This window comes from Ursus maritimus, unplaced genomic scaffold, assembly GCF_017311325.1.
Source record: "Ursus maritimus isolate PB19 unplaced genomic scaffold, ASM1731132v1 scaffold_12, whole genome shotgun sequence".
NCBI classification, from domain to species: Eukaryota; Metazoa; Chordata; class Mammalia; order Carnivora; family Ursidae; genus Ursus; species Ursus maritimus.
The window spans coordinates 12,697,778-12,718,593 of record NW_024423564.1 but is presented as its reverse complement, the minus strand read 5'-3'; the positions used below and the strand labels follow the sequence as shown (position 1 = coordinate 12,718,593).

Here is a 20,816-nt window from a genome sequence, read left to right as displayed (position 1 = left end):
CCTATCCTCTGTTTTGTTTCTTAAATTCCACATCTGAGTGAGATCATGTAATTTCTTTCTCTGATTGACTTATTTCATTTAGCATAATACCCTCTAGTTCCATCCACGTTGTTGCAAATGGAAAACTTATTCATCCTATAATCAAAAGATGATACTCTTTGACCAAAATCTACCCACTTTCTCCATTCCACAGCCCCTGGCAACCATTTTACTCTCTGCATCTATAGTGTGACTTTTTTGGATTCACATATCAATGACAAGATAATACATTCATGTTTCTCTAACTTAATTTATTTAGCATAATGTCTCCCAGGTTTATCATGTTGCAAAACAAAGAAACTCCTTCTTTTTGGTTGTATAATATTCCATTGTGTGTATTTGTTAGTGTGCATGCATGTGTGTACATGTATATGCATTCATATGTGTGTTTATATCTCTATCTATCTCTATCTATCTATCTATCATCTATCATCTATCTATCATCTATCTATCTATTTATATCTGTGTGTATATATCTTACATTGTTTTATCCATTCATTTGTCAATGGACCTTAAGGTTATTTCCATATTTTGGCTAGTGTGAATGATCAATAAACATGAAAATGCAGACATCTCTTGAGATACTGATTTTTTCCTTCAGATATATACCCAAAAATGGTGTTGGATCATATGGTAGTTTTACTTTTTAATTTTTGATGAATCTCCATACTGTTCTCAATAATGACTATATTAATTTATATTTCTATCAACAGTGTACAAGGGTTCTCTTTTTCTCTGCAACCTATGGACCCTACCTCTTATTATTATTTTGTTGTTGTTGTTAATAACCATTCTAACTGGTGTGATTTAATTGTGATTTTGACTTTGATTTCCAGATCATTAATCATGTTGAGTATATTTTTGTGTACTTAGCGCCATCTGTATATCTTCTTTGGAAATTTCTATTTAGATCCTTTGCCCAAATTCTAATGAGATTTTTTTCCTTTATTGAATTGTATGAGTTCTTTACATATTTTGGATATAACTCCTTACCAGATAGAGTTCAGTTTCATTCTTTTGCATGTGAATAACCAGTTTTCTAACACTTTATTGAAGAGACTATCCTTTCCCCATTGTGTTTCTTGATAATCTTGTCAAAGATTAGTAGACTCTAGGGGCGCCTGGGTGGCTCAGTCATTAAGCATCTGCCTTCGGCTCAGGGCGTGATCCCAGGGTAAAGTTAAAAATTGAGCTACCCTATGATCCAGCCATTGCACTACTGGGTATTTACCCCAAAGATACAGACATAGTGAAGAGAAGGGCCATATGCACCCCAATGTTCATAGCAGCATTGTCCACAATAGCCAAAGTGTGGAAGGAGCCAAGATGCCCTTCAACATATGACTGGATTAAGAAGATGTGGTCCATATATACAATGGAATATTACTCAGCCATCAAAAAGAACGATTTCACAACATTCACAGCAACATGGACGGGACTGGAGGAGAATGCTAAGTGAAATAAGTCAAGCAGAGAAAGATAATTATCATATGGTTTCACTCATTTATGGAACATAAGAAGTAGGAAGATCGGTAGGAGAAGAAAGGGAAGAAGGAAGGGGGGGTAAACAGAAGGCGGAATGAACCATGAGAGACTATGGACTCTGGGAAACAAACTGAGGGCTTTAGAGGGGAGGGGGTTGGGGTATTGGGATAGACTGGTGATGGGTATTAAGGAGGGCATGTATTGCATGGTGCAGTGGGTGTTATATGCAAGTAATGAATCATAGGACTTCACAACAAAAACTTGGGATGTACTGTATGGTGACCAACAAAATATAATAAAAAATATTATTATAAAAAAATAAATTAAATAAATTAAATAAATAAAAAAATAAAAAATTTTTAATTTAAATTCAATTAACTAACATATGCTATTAGTTTCAGATGTAGAGTCCAGTGACTCATCATTTTTATATAATACTCAGTGTTCATTCCATCATGTGCCCTCCTTAATGTCCATCATCCAGGTACCCCATCTCCCACCCCCCCTCCTTTCCAGCAACTCTCAGTTTATTTCCCATGATTAGGAGTCTCTTATGGTTTGTCTCCCTCTCTGATTTTGTCTCGTTTTATTTTTCCCTCTCTTCCCCTATGATCCTCTGTTTTGTTTCTTAAATTCCACATCTGAGTGAGATCATGTAATTGTCTTTCTCTGATTGACTTATTTCATTTAGCATAATACCCTCTAGTTCCATCCACGTTGTTGCAAATGGAAAACTTATTCATCCTATAATCAAAAGATGATACTCTTTGACCAAAATCTACCCACTTTCTCCATTCCACAGCCCCTGGCAACCATTTTACTCTCTGCATCTATAAGTGTGACTTTTTTTAGGATTCACATATCAATGACAAGATAATACATTCATGTTTCTCTAACTTAATTTATTTAGCATAATGTCTCCCAGGTTTATCATGTTGCAAAACAAAGAAACTCCTTCTTTTTTTGGTTGTATAATATTCCATTGTGTGTATTTGTTAGTGTGCATGCATGTGTGTACATGTATATGCATTCATATATATGTGTGTTTATATCTCTATCTATCTCTATCTATCTATCTATCATCTATCATCTATCTATCATCTATCTATCTATTTATATCTGTGTGTATATATCTTACATTGTTTTATCCATTCATTTGTCAATGGACCTTAAGGTTATTTCCATATTTTGGCTAGTGTGAATGATACAATAAACATGAAAATGCAGACATCTCTTGAGATACTGATTTTTTTCCTTCAGATATATACCCAAAAATGGTTTTGGTGGATCATATGGTAGTTTTACTTTTAATTTTTTGATGAATCTCCATACTGTTCTCAATAATGACTATATTAATTTATATTTCTATCAACAGTGTACAAGGGTTCTCCTTTCTCTGCAACCTATGGACCCTACCTCTTATTATTATTTTGTTGTTGTTGTTAATAACCATTCTAACAGATGTGAGATGTATTTAATTGTGATTTTGACTTTGATTTCCCAGATCATTAATCATGTTGAGTATATTTTTGTGTACTTGTAGCCATCTGTATATCTTCTTTGGAAAAATTTCTATTTAGATCCTTTGCCCAAATTCTAATGAGATTTTTTTTCCCTTTGCTATTGAATTGTATGAGTTCTTTACATATTTTGGATATTAACTCCTTACCAGATAGAAGTTCAGTTTCATTCTTTTGCATGTGAATAACCAGTTTTTCTAACACTTTATTGAAGAGACTATCCTTTCCCCATTGTGTGTTCTTGATAATCTTGTCAAAGATTAGTAGACTCTAGGGGCGCCTGGGTGGCTCAGTCATTAAGCATCTGCCTTCGGCTCAGGGCATGATCCCAGGGTCCTGGGATCGAGCCCCACATCAGGTTCCCTGCTCTGCTGGGAGCCTGCTTCTTCCTCTCCCTCTCCCCCTGCTTGTGTTCCCTCTCTCACAATTGTCTCTCTCTCTCTCAAATGAATAAATAAAATCTTAAAAAAAAAAGATTAGTAGACTCTATATGTCTAAGTTCATTTCTGTGTGTCTATTCTGTTCTGTTGGTCTATATGTTTTTATGCCAGTACCATTCTCTTTTGATCTTGTAACTTTGTGGTATAGGTGGTTTGTTCGTTTGTTTTTAATCACACAAATGCAAAAATATTTAACCAAAAACAAGGCCAAAATCTTAGGAAAAAGAAAATATAGAACACATGGGCCAAATAGAAAATAAACAGAAATGTGGTATATTTAAATGCAAATATATCACTAGTAACATTTTTGTTTGTTTCAAGTTTTTACTTAACTTCTAGTTAGTTAACATATAGGGTAATATTGGTTTTCAGGAGTAGAATTTCATAATTCATCACTTACATATAACACCCAGTGCTCATCACAAGTGCCCTCCTTAATGCCCACCACCCATTTAGCCCATTCCCCGCCCACCTCCCTCCATCAACCCTGTTTTTTCTCTATAGTTAAGAGTCTCTTACAGTTGCCTTCCCCCTTTCCTCCCTTCCCCCCTTCCCCTATGTTCATCAGTTTTGTTTCTTAAATTCTACATTGAGTGAAATCATATGGTATTTGTCTTTTTCTGATTGACTTATTTTGCTGAACATAATATACTGTAGCTCCATCCAAGTTGTTGCATGGAGATTTCATTCTTTTTGATGGCTGAGTAATATTTCATATATATATTCCATAATATATGTATGTTATTATATATATGAATATATTTCACATCTTCTTTGAAATCAGGATGTGTGATGACTCTAGCTTTGTTCTTTTTCTCAAGATTGCTTTAGTTATTTGAGATCTTTTGTGGCTCCATGTGTATTTTAGGATTGTTTCTATTTCATTGAAAAATATAATTGGAATTTTTATAGAGATTGCATTGATTCTGTATAGCGGTTTGGATAGAGAGGGTATGTAACATGCATGGGCTATCTTTCCATTTATTTGTGTCTTCAATTTCTTTCATCAATTTCATAGAGTTTTCAATGTTCAGGTCTTTCTCTGTTAGATTTATTCTTAAGCCTTTTATTCTTTTGGATGCTCCTGTAAATGGAATTGCTTTCTTAATTTCTTTTTCAGATAGTTCATTGTTAGTGTATAGCATGACATAATTTTTGCATGTTGATTTATATTCTGTAACATTACTGAATTTGGTTGTAAATTTTTTTTGTGGAGTCTTAAGGGTATTCCATATATAAGATCACATCAGCTGCAAACAGAGGCAATTTTGCTTCTTCCTTTCCAATTTGGATTCCTTTCATTTCTTTTTCTGGCCTAACTGTTCTGGCTAGTACTTCTAATACTGTGTTGAGGAGAAGCAGCAAGATGAGGCATCCTTGTCTTGTTCCTGATCTTGGATGAAAAGTTTTCAGCTTTTCATTGTTGAGTATGATGAACATGAATGATATCAGCCAGACAGAGAATAGGAGATATCAACCTTCATCCCCCCACAAAGCATAACAATTAGACAGTTATTCACAAATGAAAATAGCCTTGAAAGAGCTCAAGAGTATAATTAAGAATCTGTAGCAATCAATATAGCGAAGCAAAAAAATTGAGATCAACCACACAGAAAGGATCACTGGGAAGATCACCTTAGTTAAGATATCTGGAGATGACCAGGACAAAAAAGAAGGGGGGAGGGTTATCAGTATTAGCTATGTGGTGGGTGCCATCACATTTTCCAGTGGCCTGCTTTGCAGAGGACCCTGCCAGCCTTTACTGCTGAGGAACTCAGAGTCTTCAAGACAACTCCAGGCTATGTATTGCTCAAAGTGGAAGACTCTGAAGTGTTCATCGGTGTAGATCCTGACAGTCTGCTCCTCAGAGGACATCAGCAGCTTTTCCATGGAGGAAACCAGCAGCCATAATAGCGGTGGACTCCCCAGAGAGGATGTAGTAGAAGTAGGACCAAGAAGGAAAATCATAGTGATAAATGCATACATTAAAAAAAGAAAAAAAACCTCAAATTAACAACCTAACTTTACAATTCAAGGAACTAGAAAGATAGTAATAAACCAAATCCGAAGTTAGCAAGAAGGAAGAAAATAACAAAGATTACAGCAAAAATCAAAGAAATGGTAAAATGATTTAAAAAATAACAAAACTAAGAGTTGGTCTTATGAAAAGATAAAATTGACAAGCCCTTAGACTAAGAAAACAGCAGGGAGACTCAAATAAACAAAATTGGAAAGGAGAGAAGGGACATTAGAACTGATGACACAGATAAAAAGATCATAAGAGAATATTATAAGAAATTATGTCAAAGCACTGGATAATCTAAAAGAAATGGATAAATTCCTAGAAACATATAACCTACCACAACTAGATCATAAAGAAATAGAATGCCTAAACAGACCCAAATTGGAACAGCAATTGAATCGTTAGTGAAAAACCTCCCAACAAGGAAAAGCTCAGGGCCAAATGGTTTCACTGGTGAATTCTACCAAATATTTAAGGAAGAATTAATGCCAATCTTTCTCAAATTCTTCCAAAAAATTGAAAATGAGGTTATACCTCCAAACTCATTTTACAAGGTTAGCATTACCCTGATGACAATGCCAATAAAAGAAAACTACAATCCCTGATGAACTTGGGTGCAAAAATTATCAACGAAATATTAGGAAACTGAATTTAAAAACACATTAAAAAGGACCATACAACATGACCAAGTGGGATTTATCCCTGAAATGCAACATATACAAACCAATAAATTAGTAATTTGACAAGATATATTAACATTAGTAATAGGTTAATAATCAGTAAATTATAATGTTTTAACATTGGTAATATGTTAATAATTGTAAGTTAACATTAGTAATATGAAAAATAAAATCTTATGATCATCTAGATACAGAAAAAGCATTTGACAAAATACATAATTTCATGATAAAAACCCTCGACCAATCAAGTATAGAAGGAACATACCTCAACAAAATAAAGGACATATATGACAATCTCAGAGCTAACATCAAACTCAATGGTGAAAGAATGAGAGCTATTCCTCTAACATCAGGAACTAGGGTGCCCACTCTCGCCACTCTTATCCAACATACTACTGGAAGCCATAGGTAGAGAAATTTAAAAAGACAAAGAAATAAAAAGCATCTAAATTGGAAAACAAGTAAAATTTTTATTTGTATGTGATATGGTCTTATATATAGAAAATACAAAAGACTCACCCCAAAACCTGTTGGAACAAATCAATGAGTTCAGGAAAGTCATAGTTATAAAATCAACATACAGAAATCTGTTGTGTTTGTATACTCTAGCAATGAAATATCTGAAAAAAGAAATAAAGCTATCCTATTCACAATAGCATGAAAAATAGTAAAATACTTAGGAATAATTTAACCAAGGAAATGAAATTCAGTACAATGAAAACTATAAGACTTTGATGAAATAAACTGAAGAAGACACAATAAATGGAAAAATATCTTATGTTAATGGATCAGAATAATTAATAGTATTAAAAATCCATACCACCAAAACTATAAGTTCAGTGCAATCCCTATCAAAATCCTAATGGCAATTTTCACAGAAACAGAAAAAATAATTCTAAAATTTGTTTGAAACCACAGAAGACCCCAAACATTCAAAGCAATTCTGAGGGAAAAGAATGAAGATGGAGACATTAAACTTCATGATTTCAAACTATACCACAAAGTTACAGTAATTAAAATAGTATGGTACTGGCATAAGAACAGACACATAGACGAATGGGAGAGAGCCCCGAAATAAACCCCTGCATATATGGCCAAGCAATATTTGACAATGGCTCCAAGAACACTCAATGGGGAAAGGATAGTCTCTTCAACAAATGGTGATGGGAAAACTGGATAATCACATGCAAAAAAATGAAATCAGAACCTGATCTTACAGCATTCATTAAAAATCACTCAAAATAGATTAAGATATAAATATAAAACCTGACACTGTAAAACTCCTTCAAAAAAAAATAAGGAAGAACTTCCCTGGCCTTGGTCTTGGAAATAAGTTTTTGTATATGACACCAAAAACAGAGTCAAGAAAAGCAAAAATAAACAAATTGAGGCTACATGAAACAAAAAAGCTTCTGCACAGTAAAAGAAACAATCAACAAAATGAAAAGCCAACCTACAGAATACAAGAAAATATTTTCAAACCATATGTTGGATAAGGGTTAATATAATTGAATAACAACAAAAAAATCAAATTAACAATGGGCAAAGTAACTCAATAGTTTCTCAAGGAAGACATACAAATAGACAACAGAAACATGAAAAGATGTTTAACATGATTAATCATCAGGGAAATCTAAGTCAAAATCACAGTAAAATATTACCTCACACCTGTTAGAATTTCTTTTTTTAATGTTTTTTTTATTATATTATGTTAGTCACCATACAGTACATCCCTGGTTTCTGATGTAAAGTTCGATGATTCATTAGTTGCGTATAACACCCAGTGCACCATCATGTAAAAGACAGGAAATACCAAGTGTTGGTGAAAATATGTGGGAAAAGGGGCCCCTGGGTGGCTCAGTTGGTTAAACGTCTGCTTTCAGCTCAGGTCATAATCTCAGGGTCCCAGGATGGAGTCGAAGATGGGGCTCCCTGCTCAGCAGGGAGTCTGCTTCCCCCTCCCCTTCTACTCCTCACCCCTACTCATGCTCTCTCTCTCCCGCTCTTTCTCTCAAATAAATAAATAAAATCTTAAAAAGAAAATATGTGGGAAAGGGAACCCCACCCAGTGCACTATTTATTGGTGGGAATGTAAATTTGTACAGGTACTATGGAAACCAGTATGGAGGTTCCTCAAGAAATAAAGAAGAGTGATCATATGATCTACCAATCCCACTTCTGGGTATATATCCAAAGGAAATGAAATCAGGATTTCAAAAAAGGTATCTGCAATTCCATATCACTGCAGCATTATTTACTACAGCCAAGATATGGAAACAACCTAAGTGTCCATCAATGGAAAAACGGATGAAGAAGATGTGGATGTGTGTGAATGCACAGACACACACACACACCCATACAATGGAATATTATTCAGTAGGGACAAAGAAGGAAATCCTGTCATTTGAAACAACATGAGGGACCCTGAAGGCATGATGCTAAGTGAGGTAAGTCAGAGAGAGAAAGAGAAATACTGCATGGTATCACTTATATGTGTAATCTTAAAAAGCTGAATTTGTAAAAACAGAGATAGAATAGTGGTTACCAGGGACTAAGAAGTAGGAGAATTGGGAAGATATTTAAGGGTACAAACTTGAAACTAGTAGATAAACACATTCTGGAGATACAATGTACAGCATAGTGATTATAGTTAACAATACTGTATTATAAACTTCAAAGTTGCTAAGAGATTAGACTTTAATTGTTTTTACAATAAAGAAATTATAATTATGTGATGTGACAGAAGTATTAGCTAGTGCTAATATAGAAATGTATCTAATCAATACACCATAGACTTTAAACTGGCACCATGTTATATTGAATTATATTTCAATAAATAAAAAAATAAATAAGTTCTCTGCCCATTTTCATCACACTGTCATTCTGTTATCGAGTTGTAGCAGTGTTTGCCTTTTAAACAATTTATAGTTAATATTTATAATTATTAATATATCAGATTTAAATCTATGAAATATAGATATATTCACATTTATCTCACTTGCACTATTACCTTCCAATTGTCCATTTTTCTTTTTATTATCTCTTAATTACACATTTGCATACTAATGTCTTAGGGGTTATACAGACATTCCAGCATGCACCCCTTATTAAAATAAAAATCTGTGCATTTCCTGGACAATTAAAGGAAATTAAAACATTTCTATTCCATTTATCTTTCTTCGGATTCATGTGTATTTTTTCATATATTTTACTTCTGCATATATTTAGGCCTAGGCAGATGATGATATGATAATGATGATAATGATTTTATACAATCAACAGTAATTTAGAATTACCCATTTACATATCCATTCTGTTTCTGTTTATTCTTTAATTTCTAATACTGCCTCTGGAATCTTAAATTTACACAAAGAACCTCCTTTAATATTTTCTTTACTGAAGGCCTAATGGTGAAATGTCTTGGCTTTACAGGTCCAAAAATGTCATCGTTTTTTGTTTGTCTAAAAAATTTATTTTTTCACTTAGAATATTTATTTATTTTACTTTTTAAAATTTAAACTTTGTTAGTGAACATACAGAGCAATATTAGTTTCTGGAGTAGAATTCAGTGATTCACAATATCCTTTAATACACATCACTGATCTAGCCCATCCCTGACCCACCTCCCTCCATCCACCGGCAGTTTGTTCTCCATCATTAAGAGCACTCAGCAATCAAAAAGAATGAAATCTTGCCATTTGCAATGACATGGACGGAGCTAGAGTGTATTATGCTAAGTGAAATAAGTCAGTCAGAGAAAGACAAATACCATAGGATCTCACTCGTGGAATTAAAGAAAAGAAACAGATGAACATATGGGAAGGGGGAAAAGAAAAAAAGGAGAGAATGTCATCATTTTTACTTAATTTTGATAGTTTCACTTGATACACAGGTTTATGTTGGCAATTATATGCTTTCAGTTCTTTAAATACGTCATTCCACTGCATTCTGATTTCCATCATTTCTGTTAGCAAGTCACTTGTAAATGTTTTGTTCCCCCTTTCAACACAATTTTTCTTTTCTTTGGGTCCTTTGAAGACATTCTCCTTGTCATTAATTTTTATTAGTTTTGCTATAATGTACCTATGTATTTTTGCTTTTTACCTTTGTAAATTTATATACTTTTTTAATTTGCAGATTGATCTTTTTTCAATCTTCTAACATTCTTTAGCCAGCAGCTCTTCAAGTACTGTTCAGCCCCATTCTCTCTCCACCATCTTCTTCACTCCAATTAGTCTTTTTTCACTATAACCAACAAATCTCTAATGGTCCTTCTTCTAATATTCACATTTTTGCTTCTCTGTGACATCACTGCAATATTTTCTTCTGACCAATCTTCCGGTTTGCTTATTCTCTTTTCCTCTACATCTTATTAAGTGATTATTATTTTCAGTTATTACATGTTTTTATCTAACACATCCATTTGTCCTTTTGTACGGTTTAAAGTCCATGTCTGTTAACTCCATTATTTGGATTTCTTGGTTGTCTAAAATATTTTCTTGGTATTTGGTCTTCCCCTCCACCACCCATATACTCATTTGGTTGTCAGATATATTAATGTGAGATTTAATGTGAAAAATTGCAGATATAATTTGAGACTGGCTGATGTGACCTTTCTCTAGACAGGATTTGCTCATGCTTCTGTTAGGAAGATAGACTAAAGGAACTAGAAATCTTACAGCAGGATGACTTATTTAAGGAATAACATGATCTGAAGCTTGGCTTCAAACTATTCAAGAGAAATTCTATATATACCTAAGCCTCACTCCTTTCAGAGTCCCAGCTGAATGTGTGGGCTTATTTCCCAAGGTCTCACCTCTTTCCTAGGTCCAATTACTGTAATATTTGTCAGTATACTACTATTGACTCCCCAGAAAGTGATGCTTGGTTTTGTACCCTCTCAGTATCTCCTTTCAGAATTGGCAATTGCTATAATTTGAGGAAAAAGCATCACCAATGACAGGATTGCTTCTTTGAGTATTACTTCTTTTTAAAGTTTGGCTCCCAAATTTGCCAATACATATATAAATTGTGATGCCTTTTAACATATTTATGTTTTTAGTATAAATCTTATTGAAGTATAACTCACATAAAATAAATGAGTTCATTGCAAGTACAGAGTTAGATGACTTTTGAAAACTATATACAGTAGTGTAAACACTACTTGAATTAGGAAGTAAAAGTATTCCATCATTTCCCCCAAATTCTCTTTGTAGTCAATCTCCTAACACCCAAATCCAGGCAAAGATGGATTTGTCTTATATAATTACAAATTACAATTTGTTTTTTGCCTTTTCTAAAATTTCATATTAGTGGAATTATATTAACATACTCTTTTGTGTCTAGCCAAATACTGTTTTAAAATTTCATCTATATCTTTGCATATATCAGCAATTTGTTTCTTTTTATTAGCATTCCATTGTGCAGATACACCACAATGTGTTCATCCATTTACCTGTTGACAGATATTTGTATTATTACCAGTTTATAGTCATTATTAATACAGCTGCTATGAAATTCCAATACAAGTGTTTTTGTGGACATAGTTTTCATTTACTTTGGGTAAATATCCAGCTGACTTGTATGGTAATTGTAAATTTGAATTTATAAAAAACTGCCAAACAATATTTGACAGTGGAGATAAATTTTACACTAACCAGAAACATATGAAAATTTCAAGTACGCCATATTTGGCAATATTTGTATCAGTTATATCAATTTTAGTAATTCTAGTTGGTGTGTAGTACAATTATATTGACATTTCAATATGCACTCCCCTAATGACAAACAACGCTGAGTATAATTTGATTCTGCCATTGACATTTGTTTATCTCACATTACAAAGTGTTTAATTTTGCTCCCCTTCTTTATGAATCTTTATAGTGCTGGATTAAAAAAGTCCTTTGTAGGGGCGCCTGGGTGGCTCAGTGGTTAAGCGTCTGCCTTCAGCTCAGGGCGTGATCTCAGCATTCTGGGATCGAGCCCCACATCGGGCTCCTCCGCTGGAAGCCTGCTTCTTCCTCTCCCATTCCCCCTGCTTGTGTTCCCTCTCTCGCTGGCTGTCTCTATCTTTGTCAAATGAATAAATAAAATCTTTAAAAAAAATAAATAAAAAAGTCCTTTGTATAATATGTTTAAAACGTTTTGTTCTACTCTCCAGTTTTCCTTTTCATTTTCTTAAGGGTGTATATAGGGTTCCCCAAAGAAACCTGTATGTGTGTGCATGTATATGTGGTGGGGGTAGAGAGTTTTAAAAATTGTCTCACATAATTGTGTGGGCTGGCAAGTCTGAAATATATATGGGAGGTCAGCAGGCAGGAAATTCAGGTAGAATTTGACACTGCAGTATTGAGTACAAAATCTCCACTGGAGGTCAAAAGACCGGAAATTCAGACTTTTTATGTTCCAGTCTGAAAGTGGAATTCATTCTTGAGAAACCTGATTTTGTTCATAAGGCCTTCAATTGATTGGATGTGGCTAACCCACATTATGGAAGATGATCTGCTTTACTGAGAGCCAACTGATTATAAAAGTTAATCATATCTAAAACAGTATCTTCACAGCAACATCTGGATTAGTGTTTGGCCAAACAACTGGGCACCATAGCTTAGCCAAACTGGACACATGAAATTTAATCATCACAGAGTGTCTGAAGCAGAAAATTTTAATTATGATGATTCTAATTTATCAATTTTAATGACTCGAGCCTTTTACATTTTATAAAAAAACCTTTGCCTATCCCAAGACTGCTAAAATTACTCATAAGTAAACTTTTATCAATTTTATAGTTTTAGAATTCTTAAATAGATGTCTATGTAAAATAAGCATTTTGTGTAAGGTATTAGGTAAGTGCCAGTTTTGTTTCTATTTGTCTATTCAGTGTTCCAGCCCTATTTGATGAAAAACTATGGCTTTTTCACTAAATTTCTTTGGAACCCATGTTAAAAATATGTAGACAGATATATATGATGTATTATTTTCATAGGTTTATTGTAAACAAGACTCATTTCCTCACCTCCTGCTTCCAAAACTAAATTCCTGAGAAAGAGATTTATTTGAAATAATTGGTTCACCTGATTGTGGAGCTGGCCAGAATCTTGTTTTGACAGAGTATTTTCACCTCACTTTTTCAAACTCTAAACATGTTACTAAAAAGTGTCATAGAGAACATTTCTGGAATGGTCAAGTAAGGACTTCTTATATTCACTCCTCTATGAGAGAGACAGAGAGAGAGACAGACAGACACAGAGAGAACACTGGCAAAGTGGTCAACATCAACTTCTTCAAAACTTTGGAAATTACCCAAAGGTGCAACGAGCTGGAGAGCATTTCTTCAAGAACAACAATTAAATCTCAGTGAGAACTGTGAGCTCTGAGGATGCTCTATTCCTATTCACCTCCACAGGTCAGTGGTAGTCTTGAAAATGAGAGGCCTAAGAGCAAGAGTAACAAAAACAAAACAAAACAAAACCCCAGCAGTGTAGTAGCTACGGAAGGGACAATTGTTTGGGAAGTTTCCAAAAAAGCCCACTGCCACAGAACTGCCACAGTTTGACCTGACTGGAAGCTTCCTGGAAATGCCCATTCACAGGACTTTGAGCTGACTCAGAGTTCACACAGTGAGGAAACATCTGGTTGTTAGTCAAAAACAAATAATAGCAATTGTATAAAATTGCAGCTGTCTCTGGCAGAAAAACTAGTTAGGGCAAAAAAGATGGCCAAGAAAATTACATAGGAAAATCAAGGGAATAAAAGTTCACAAATAGCTCTGAAAGGCTACACCCTATGCCTAGAGATCTAGAGGGCAAGGATAGATGGATGCTCAGGAAGATAATTTAAAAGACCCTAATTTTCCCCTATGGAAACTCTGAATTCTTGCACCAGCAGAAAATGAAAGCTAAGGAAGAACTGTAAACTGTTAGAGCACTGAAGGCATACTGCAACATATATACACAGAGCCTCTTTGCAAATGGTGGAAGATTTATTGCTTTATCGCATTTAAGAAAGTTTCTACCAATCGCTAGCTGACTATGAAGCTTACCAAAGATTTTGTTGGCTCCACACAACAAAGAATATGGAATGTACAGAACTGATCAAAATAAGTAATCAAACAGCAAAATAACAAGCTTTTGGAAATGGGGGTGAAGGGTGAGTAGGGCTGATTTCTAGAGTTCCTAAATACTAGCTTTTCCCTGGCCCTCTGCCTCCACCACCAGTGGTCACGGCCTGCCCGCTGGCTTCAGGAACTTAGGTGCTTCCCACATGTGTATCATGAAGCTGCTGTCCTGTGTGGTGGCACCAGATGGCACTAGGCCTGGGTGGCCTGGCACATGGCACGCGGCTGGTGGCGGCGTGGCAAGGCAGCCCAGATGATGTGTAGGCATGATTCATGGTGGGCACAGGCAGCTGGGTGCCAGGGAGGGGTGTGCCCTGGGGCATGAGCAGGCACAGCATGGTGACCTGCTGCTGCTGCCCACAATGCACAACGTGTAGGAGAACCTCACAGCCAAAGTGCTGGCCATGATGGCCGAGCACACAGCCTTCAAGTTGTGCTCAATGCAGACTTGTTTGTGCAGTTGGACAGCTGCTGGCCAAGGTGCACAATGTGTGACCCTGTGCATTGCAGCCACTGAGGCTTCTTTTCAGGCCAAGTCCATGTCAAGCCCAGTGGTGCTAGTGCGAGGCCACCTGGCTGCTCTGCGACTACTAGCTACCCTACACGCTGAGGGATGGCTGTGTGCCCTCGGCCAACCTGATGCACTACCTGCACGTCAGCCACACTTGTGCACATGACACAGTGACGAGGTGTTCCTGGGTGCCTGGCTGGTGTCTGTGGACATACAGCATGAGCACAACCCAGGCTTCAACACCAAGTACAATTACTGTGGCTGCAACAACCAGTACCTGGTGACACACAAGCACAGCCTAGAGGACATGCTGGAGAAGCACCACTCACTGATGCAAGAAGGCTACTTGTACAAGGAGGAGGTGCAGCTGTGGCTCTCCAACATCTATGACTGGTCCCCACCTCCCTCACAATGCTGTCAGAGGAAAGAGAGCACCCCTTGAGCTGCAGCCACTGACCTGCCATATGTCACAATGGTGCTGGAAGGAGACCAGGACGGATGCCTTGGGAGGTGGCCACCATAGCCAGAGTCATTTGTGGGCCTGTGGAGCAGCCGCTAAGGCGGCCTCCCACTGACCTTGTACGAGCAATGTGATAGGTTCTGGCTAGTTGTCCAGAATTAGTCCAGTCCTTAAGAGGACCTTGTTTATTCAGTGACCAGTGAGATTTTCAGGCAGATGCCAAGTAGTAGTGGATAGTGCCTAGGTCCCAGCTCCAGTGGGCACCAAGGGCTGTGCACCCCAGTGGCCAAAAAAGCATCTTGTTCTGGGTCTAGGAGACCCAGGGTGTTTGCCAGAGCAACACATTATGTCCAGGCAGAAATGTCCTGTCCCTGGATTTCAGCCAGCAATGGCCTAGATGGGAAGATGCCCAGCTTTGGGTGTGACAGCAGACAGCAGTGGGCTTACTGCCCCAACCCAGCCTATCCACTTGCTGTCTTCTCCCAAGTTAGGGGCAAGCACCCAGAGGCTGGAGCTGAAAGGCACTTGTAGGCACTTGCCCCAAAGAAAGAAGTTGGACTGGTTCAGGGGTGATGACTACGTCATGTCCTGCATCCTGTGTAGACCATCCACCTAGGGAATCATTGCACCAAGAGCTGTGGGGGCAGGGAACTGACCCTTGCATGTTGCGACTTAGCTGTGTGTTGTACTCCAGTGGCTTTTATCAAAAGTGCTGTAGATTTATTGGGTTGGGTTACCTTCTTTAACGTCTCATGTTGGTCTGTGTTGCTCTAGAGTGAATTTATGTTAAAAGCAATTCAGCACTAGCCTGTGACTTATTTATGAATATAGTAAATTTATGTAGGTAAGAGTTTAAGTTAGGATTGTGTAGGTCTCAGTATTTTAAAAATTATTTAAGGGAAGACTTTTCTATCAAAACTTGGAATTTGTGGATTAACCTGCTTTTACGGCTTGAGTTGCAGACCCACTGCTGCATGTGTGTTTACATGTCAAGGAATTCTAAAACTAACAAAAAAAAAAAAAAAGAAAAATAAAATAACTAGTTTTTAACAAAAATTATGAATCATGCAAAGAAACTGGAAAGTATGGCCCATACAAAACAAATAGTCAATAGATACTGTCCCCAAGGAGCTCAAATGTTGGAATTACAAGATAAAAACTTTATTTTTTAATTTTTAAATTTTTAAAAAAGACTTTATTTGTCAGAGAGAGAGAGAGAGAACAAGCAGGGGGAGCCGCAGGCAGAGGGAGAAGCAGGCTCCCGCTGAGCAAGGAGCCTGATGTGGGACTTGACCCCAGGACCCTGGGATCATGACCTGAGCCAAAGGCAGATGCTTAACTGACTGAGCCACCCAGGCATCCCCAAGATAAAAACTTTAATACATCCATTACAAATATGCTTAACAAATAAAAGTAAACTGTATTTAAAGGATTAAAGAAAAACATGAGAATAACATCTCATCATATAAAAAATTTCAATAAAGTGAAATCATGGAGAAAAAAGGCCAAATAAAAGTTCCGGAGAGAAACATTCAATAACTGAAATTAAATAGCCACTAAAAAAGGTCAACAACTAATTTGAACTGGCAGGGAAGAAAATCAGTGAACTTGAAGATAGGTCAATTGAGACAATCTAATCTGAGGGACTAAAAAAAAAATGGATAAAAATAAACAAAATGTAAGTGTCCACTGAAACAACAAGTGCACCAGCATGTACATGAAAGAAGTTCCAGAAGAAAAGGAGAAAGGAGCAGAAAGAACATGTTTTTAAAAAGTTCCCAAATTTAAAGAAAAACAGTAATATACTTATTCAAGAAGCAATGAATTTCAAGTATAATAAACTAAAAGAGATTCACACAGTGACATTAAAGTGAAAGTGTCAAATGCTGGATGTTTTCAAAAGAATATTGAAAGCAGGAGAACCCCCTTCCAAAACCCAAATAATCCAATTTTTAAAAATGGGTAGAAGAAATGAACAGATATTTCTCCAAAAAAGACATCCAGATAGCCAACAGACACATGAAAACATCTCTTATCATCAAGGAAATGCAAATCAAAACTACAATGATACATCACCTCACACCTGTCATAATGGCTAAAATCAACAATGCAAGAAACAACAAGTGTTGGTGAGGATGTGTAGAATAAGAACCCTCTTGCACTGTTGGTGGGAATGCAAACTGGTATAGCCACTGTGGAAAACTGAATTTACTGTCATCAAAAAGTTAAGAATAACTATCTTATGATCCAGTAATCTCACTACTGGGTATTTACCCCTAAAATACAAAAACTTGAATTCAAAGGGATACATGCCTCCCTATGTTTATAGCAGCATTATTTACAATAGCCAAATTATGGAAGCAGCTCGTGTCCATTGACTGATGAATAAAGAAGATGTGGTATATATACACAATGGAATACTATTCAACCATAAAAAAAGAACGAAACCTTGCCATTTGCAATGGAATGGATGGACCTAGAGGTATAATGCTAAGTGAAATAATTCAGTCAGAGAAAGACAAATACCATATGATTTCACTCATATGTGGAATTTAAGAAACAAGCACTCAAAAAGGAGCAAAAGAAAAAAGAGAGAGACAAACTAAGAAACAGACTCTTAGCTATAGAGAACAAGTTGATAGTTACCAGAAGGATGGATAAAATAGGCGATGGGGAGTAAGGAGTGCACTTATCATCATGAAGAACACAGGGTGACATATGGATTGTTTAATCACTATACACCTGAAACTAATGTAACACTGTATGTTAACTATACTGGAATTAAAATAAAATAAAATAAAATAAAATAAAATAAAAGCAGTAGAAAAAAATTACTCATGAGGGAATCCCCATTTAGATTAACTGCGGACTTCTCAAACACCATGAAGTCCAGCCAGCAATGGAATGACATATTTAAAGTTGAAAGGAAAACAGTCAACCAATAATTCTAAGCCCATAAAAACTATCTTTCAAAAATGAAGGTGAAATTAAGATCATCCCAAACAAAAACATAATCTGTCACTAGCAGGCAAGACATACAATAAACACTAAGAGGAAACCATGAAGCCAAAATGAAAGGAAACTAGACAGTATGTCAAATCCACACAAGGAAATAAAAAGCACTGCTAAAGGTGACTACATAAATAAACATAAAATACAGTATAAATATATTTTGGCTTATAAATATTTTCTTCTCCAATTTGATTCAAAATATAACTATATAGAGCATTAATTATAAAACTGTTTTGAAGGGCTTAAAATTGATGACCTTATAAAGATGTAATATATATGAAAATCTCAGCACAAAGGCATGGAGAGATAATATAGCCATACTAGGGCAATATGTTTGTATACAATTGAAATTAAGTTGGTACTAATGTAAAATAAATGATTTGAGTTAAAATATAATTATAATCCAAGGTGATCACTAAGGAAATACAAGTGACACAAAAATATATAGGAGCTAAGCTGGTAGAGTAGACAATACCTATTTAATACAAAAGAAGCCAGTAATATAGAAACAGAGAAAAAATAAAGATACAGAAATATAGAAAACAAAGAGTCATAGAATGGTAAATGGTGCAGTAAGAAGCTCTAGGAACCCATCCCTCCAGCAAAACAACTACTGAAATGATAAAAACTGTCAAAATCAAGAATTTTAGAAATCTGCTCTAGTTGAAAACTTGATCAGTGGAATCCCTGATGAAAAAAGAAACTGAGGGCTTCAGAGGGGAGGAGGGGGAATGGGATAGGCTGGTGATGGGTATTAAGGAGGGCACGTATTGCATGGGTGCACTGGGTGTTACAGGCAAGTAATGAATCATGGAACTTTACATCAAAAACTAGGGATGTACTGTATGGTGACTAACATAATATAATAAAAAAATATTATTATTAAAAAAAAAGAAGCTGGCAAATACTGGTAAATTTTTATGCTTAGCATAGTAATTATCATCCCCCAGTCCCAGCCCTGCAGCAGCCAACCATCAAGATAGTGGTCCACATCCTGCTGTGGCTTGTTAGCTCCAGAGAAGCTTTGTCCTCCAAAATTCTAGGTTTATATTTTGATATGACTGGCTGTTCACATAAATGGCACAGTAGGTGATCATTTCAAACACAGACAGAAGTGATTTCCACTGTCTAAAGAACTTAAAGGGAGAGAATACTTGTATTTTCCTTTTGGGTACAAGGGAAACCTCTGTGCGGTCACTGGCTAAACATGTAGCTAACAGAGCAGAGACATCATGATCATACATGACAAAGAATACAACATTTGCAAATAGTTTGGAAAAGTCACCTTTTAAAGAAACAATAATTTTGCTTATCATCAACCAACAACTGAACTCCCTGGACAAGGGGGGATCTGATTTCCAGAGTTAGCACATTATGATAGTCAATATGTCCAGCTAACAAGAACAACAAATTACAAAGCATTCAAAGAAACAGAAAAGCACGGTTTATTCAAAGGAAAAAGAAAAACTGATAGAAACCACCCCAGAGGAAGGTTGGACATTGAACTTGATGACACAAAGACTCTAACTGTCTTAAATATCTTCAAAGACCTGAAGGAAATAATGAACAAACAAATAAAGGACATCAGAGAACAATGTACGGGTAAGTAGTGAATATCAATGAAGAGAAAAAAATTATAAAAAGGAACCAAATAGAAATCCTGCATCTGAAAAATACAATAGTTAAAATAAAAAATTCTCTAGACAGTGCAATACCAGATCCAGATAGGAAGAAAGAATCTGAGAACTTGAAGAGAGAATAACTGAAATTAGTCATTCAGAGGAGAAATAAAAGAGATTAGGAGGAGTGTACAGAGACCAAGGGGTGTGTAGGACACCAGTAAGCTTAACAATATACATATTATGGTAGTCTGAGAAGAGAGAAGAAAAGGAGAAGACAAAAAAATTTGAAGACCCAAATTCCCAATTATGAAGGACATAAGTCTACACATCCAAGAAGCTCAATGAATTACAAACAGGATAGATTCATATTAAGACACATTATTTCATACTACTGAAAGACAAAACCAAAGACAGAATCTTAAAAGCAGAAAGGGAAAAGCAACTAATTGGGGCACCTGGGTGGCTCAGTCAATTAAGCATCCAATTCTTGGTTTTTGCTCAGGTCATGATCTCAGGGTCATGAGACTGAGTCCCATGCTGGGTTCAGCGCTCAGCACAGAGTGTGCTTGAGATTATCTCTCTTCCTTTGCCTCTTCCCCCCCATCTCTCTCTCCAAATAAGAAATAAATCTTAAAAAAAAAAGAAGAAGCAACTCATCATGGTACAAAGGATTCTCAAAAAGATGAACAGCCAATTTCTCACCAAAGACTATGGAGGCAAGAAAGTAGTAGAATGAGGGCGCCTGGGTGGCTCAGTTGGTTAAGTGTCTGCCTTCAGTTCAGGTCCTGATGCCGGGGTCTTGGGATTGAGCCCTACATTGCACTCCCTGCATAGTGGGGAGCCTGCTTCTCCCTCTCCTCAGCACACACAACTTGTGTGCTCTCCATCTTTCTCAAATGAATAAATAA

General features: G+C 36.1%; 1 pseudogene; it reads left to right on the top strand.

Moving 5' to 3' along the window:
• Positions 1–14,489: 14,489 nt before the first annotated feature.
• Positions 14,490–16,314, top strand: LOC121102003 (annotated as a pseudogene).
• The last annotated feature ends 4,502 nt before the right edge of the window (positions 16,315–20,816 follow it).